The sequence below is a fragment of the Oratosquilla oratoria genome, chromosome 22 (assembly GCF_046742065.1).
Source record: "Oratosquilla oratoria isolate Oo_2021 chromosome 22, ASM4674206v1, whole genome shotgun sequence".
Classification (NCBI taxonomy): domain Eukaryota; kingdom Metazoa; phylum Arthropoda; class Malacostraca; order Stomatopoda; family Squillidae; genus Oratosquilla; species Oratosquilla oratoria.
Window position 1 is genome coordinate 10,558,141 of NC_134798.1, and position 5,000 is coordinate 10,563,140.

A 5,000-nucleotide genomic window follows, 5' to 3' on the forward strand; every position below is an offset into this window, starting at 1 on the left:
ATAATATGAATAATATGAATAATAATAATAATAATAATAATAATAATAATAATAATGATAATAATAATAATGACAACAATGATAATAATAATAATAATAATAATAATAATAATAATAATAATAATAATAATAATAATAATAATAATAATAATAATAATAATAATAATAATAATAATAATAATAATAATAATAATAATAATAATAATAACAAGCCCACCGGCTGCGCCGACCCGGCTACGCCGGGGGCCTTGGCCTGCGGCGCTGCGCGCCCTGGGCTACGCCCCTTTTTTGGAAAATAAAATATCAAAATAATATTGCTTTTTATTTCTTGTCAACATCTAGCTGTTCTCGCAAGTCATCTATATAGGCGATTTGTGCTGGTGTTAAATTTCCGTTCAAAATACACTTTTTATATTTTTTTAATTCTTTTTTTCCTTTAAGTAATAACTTTTTTTTACTTGCTTTTCTTGTTTAAAATCTTTGCGAATTGTTAAATCTTTTGCATTGGCCTCTCTCCGTTCCTTTCTAGCCTCCTTCTTCTTCATTCGTTCTTCTTCCTCTTCGTGTTCTTCTTCTTCGAGTTCTTCTTCTTCGAGTTCTTCTTCTTCTTCTTTGAGTTCTTCTTCTTCTTCAAGTTCTTCTTCTTCGAGTTCTTCTTCTTCTTCGAGTTCTTCGAGTTCTTCTTCAAGTTCTTCTTCTTCTTCTTCGAGTTCTTCTTCGAGTTGTTGTTCTTCTTCGAATTCTTCTTCGAGTTCTTCTTTGAGAACTTCTTCTTCGAGTCCTTCGAGTTGTTGTTGTTGTTGTTCTTCTTCTTCTTCTTCTTCTTCTTCTTCGAGTTCTTCTTCTTCGAGTTCTTCTTCTTCTTCTTCTTCTTCTTCTTCTTCTTCGAGTTCTTCTTCTTCGAGTTCTTCTTCTTCGAGTTCTTCTTCTTCTTCTTCTTCTTCTTCTTCTTCTTCTTCTTCTTCTTCTTCTTCTTCGAGTTCTTCTTCTTCTTCTTCTTCTTCTTCTTCTTCTTCTTCTTCGAGTTCTTCTTCTTCGAGTTCTTCTTCTTCTTCGAGTTCTTCTTCTTCGAGTTCTTCTTCGAGTTCTTCGAGTTCTTCGAGTTCTTCTTCGAGTTCTTCGAGTTCTTCTTCGAGTTCTTCTTCGAGTTCTTCTTCGAGTTCTTCTTCGAGTTCTTCTTCGAGTTCTTCTTCGAGTTCTTCTTCGAGTTCTTCTTCGAGTTCTTCGAGTTCTTCTTCGAGTTCTTCGAGTTCTTCTTCGAGTTCTTCTTCTTCTTCGAGTTCTTCTTCTTCGAGTTCTTCTTCTTCTTCGAGTTCTTCTTCTTCGAGTTCTTCTTCTTCTTCGAGTTCTTCTTCTTCGAGTTCTTCTTCTTCTTCTTCGAGTTCTTCTTCGAGTTCTTCTTCTTCGAGTTCTTCTTCTTCGAGTTCTTCTTCTTCGAGTTCTTCTTCTTCGAGTTCTTCTTCAAGTTCTTCGAGTTCTTCTCTTTCGAGTTCTTCGAGTTCTTCTTTTTCGAGTTCTTCGAGTTCTTCTTTTTCGAGTTCTTCGAGTTCTTCTTTTTCGAGTTCTTCGAGTTCTTCGAGTTTTTCGAGTTCTTCTTCGAGTTCTTCGAGTTCTACTTCTCCTTCTTCTTTGAGTTCTTCGAATTCTTCTTCTTCCTCTTCTTCTAGTTCTTCTTCTTCTTCGAGTTCTTCTTTTTCTTCTTCTTCTTTGAGTTCTTCTTCTTCGAGTTCTTCTTCTTCTTCTTCGTCTTCTTCTTCTTCTTCTTCTTCTTCTTCTTCTTCTTCTTCTTCTTCTTCTTCGAGTTCTTTTTCTTCTTCTTCTTCTTCTTCTTCTTCTTCTTCTTCTTCTTCTTCGAGTTCTTCTTCTTCGAGTTCTTCTTCTTCTTCTTCTTCGAGTTCTTCTTCTTCGAGTTCTTCTTCTTCTTCTTCTTCTTCGAGTTCTTCGAGTTCTTCTTCGAGTTCTTCTTCGAGTTCTTCGAGTTCTTCTTCGAGTTCTTCTTCGAGTTCTTCGAGTTCTTCTTCGAGTTCTTCTTCGAGTTCTTCGAGTTCTTCTTCGAGTTCTTCGAGTTCTTCTTCGAGTTCTTCGAGTTCTTTTTCGAGTTCTTCGAGTTCTTCTTCGAGTTCTTCGAGTTCTTCTTCGAGTTCTTCTTCGAGTTCTTCTTCGAGTTCTTCTTCGAGTTCTTCGAGTTCTTCTTCGAGTTCTTCTTCTTCGAGTTCTCCTTCTTCTTCGAGTTCTTCTTCTTCGAGTTCTTCTTCGAGTTCTTCTCTTTCGAGTTCTTCGAGTTCTTCTTTTTCGAGTTCTTCGAGTTCTTCTTTTTCGAGTTCTTCGAGTTCTTCTTTTTCGAGTTCTTCGAGTTCTTCGAGTTCTTCTTCTTCGAGTTTTTCGATTTCTTCTTCGAGTTCTACTTCTTCTTCTTCTTCGAGTTCTTCGAGTTCTTCTTCCTCTTCTTCGAGTTCTTCTTCTTCTTCTTCTTCGAGTTCTTCTTCTTCTTCTTCTTCTTCTTCTTCTTCTTCTTCTTCTTCTTCTTCTTCGAGTTCTTCCTCTTCTTCTTCTTCGATTTCTTCGAGTTCTTCTTCTTCTTCGAGTTCTTCTTCTTCACCGTAGTTGGCGGTGTAACCGATTTACCCCCAAATGCCTCTCGCCTCAGGAAAAAGAAATAATTGTAACAGAATCTTTTTATTTAGTACCAGCAAAATAATGCTTTTGAAACCCATCTGACCTCTCTTGAGGGATTTCTCCGACGTAAACTTCCAAAGAATCCAAAACATCATCACTATACTTGTAAGTCTTATCCTCTTTTAACTTTTCATTAAACGTCAACAGCTTTCGCTGAAACACCTTCACCGTCTCTTTCACAGCTAAAGCTTTAGTCTCTCGATACAGGTCTGGGAACTTAAACATGTGTTCATTTTTCATCTTCTGAAATAGTTTTCTGTTTGTGTTCAAATCCCCTTTAGTTAACTTCTTTTCGCGTGTAACCCACCTCCAGAAATGTCTATTTCTTTGCATCTGCAACTTTGAAGAATCCTTCCCCATGTCGGCGTGTGAGATGTGAGTCCGCTTATGAGAGGCGAGAAACGTGGAATAACCCTTACACGGACCGGGCACCGGGGTGTGTGTGAGCGAAATGCCACCAAACGCGGACCGGGCACCGGGGTGTGTGTGAGCGAAATGCCACCAAACGCGAAGGGTCAGTTTATTTTTTAATTATATAGATAATAATAATAATGACAACAATGACAATAATAATAATAATAATAATAATAATAATAATAATAATAATAATAATAATAATAATAATAATAATAATAATAATAATAATAATAATAATAATAATAATAATAATAATAATAATAATAATAATAATAATAATAATAATAATAATAATAATAATAATAATAATAATAATAATAATAATATCAATAACAATAATAATAATAACAATAATGAAAAAATAATAATAATAATAATAATGATAATAATAATAATAATAATAATAACAATAATAATAATAGAAATAGTAATAATAATAGAAATAATAATAATAATAATAACAATGATAATAATAACAATAGAAATAATAATAATAATAATTATTATAAATTAAAACTAATGATAATAATAACAATAATAATAATAATAATAATAATAATAATAATATAGATATAATAATAATAATAATAATAATAATATGTAATGAAAATAATAATAAAAAATAATAATAATAATAATAATAATAATGATAATAATAATAATAATAATAATAATAATAATAATAATAATAATACATAATAATAATAATAATAATAATAATAATAATAATAATATAATAATAATAATAATAATAATAATAATGATAATAATAATAATAATAATAATAATAATAATCATAATAATCATAATAATACATACATACATAATAGTAATAATAGTAATAATAATAATAATAATAATAATAATAATAATAATAATAATAATAATAATAATAATAATAATAATAATAATAATGATAATAATAATACATACATACATACATACATACATACATACATATGTATATCAAAGGCTCTTTCCCCCTAACAAGGGAGGTAGTCAAAAAATAAAGGCATAATCCATTTCCACCCATTCCATCCCCACATACTCCACTTCCATTCACCCCACTCCCTCCCTCTTATCTTAGCTCCTCCTGGATGACGGGTCCTCTGATCCTGCCACTAGCTCAGTGTCATCAGCAAACAACGACTGGCTTATCTCCCATTTTTCTCCATTTCCTTTAAACATCTCTAATCCCCGACCCATTACCCTTGTTGAACGTCTAGACCTCCTAGAAGACGTAATCTACCACCAAAATCTCCTAGATCTTCATCTACCGCCTCTACACATACTATCAGCACTGCACATATGCATCTCGGTGCATATAGGTCTCAAGTGGTACTCTGTCTAGACCTCCTAGAAGACGTAATCTACCACCAAAATCTCCTAGATCTTCATCTACCGCCTCTACACATACTATCAGCACTGCACATATGCATCTCGGTGCATATAGGAGTCAAGTGGTACTCTGATCTCACTTGTCACGGAAGGGTCATCCCGCAGTCATCTATGGTCAAGTCTCTATTGTTCGGACTAAGGGCGTAAACCTTGCGACCAACACCTGGACGCCGATATCGACACCTCAGAAAACCCAAGCGATATTGCCATTAATATTGAAATCCCTTTTCCTACGGGATATGTCCATCCTGTCCAAACCTCGGACAACTGTAGTACATTGTATATATGTATATGCAAATTGTAAAGTATTTAAAACCTATCCTGACATCTAATATTTGCTAAAACACCATCTTGTAAATAAATAATATCTCGTCGGCAACCTAGCCACGAGCCATGTATATAAACACCTTCTGTCACAAAATAAAGAAGAAGAAGACCACAGAGAGATAGCTACGCTGCTCCGCCGTGCTTATCTTAAACCTCCAAACGCTGCTCAACTACCAACCACG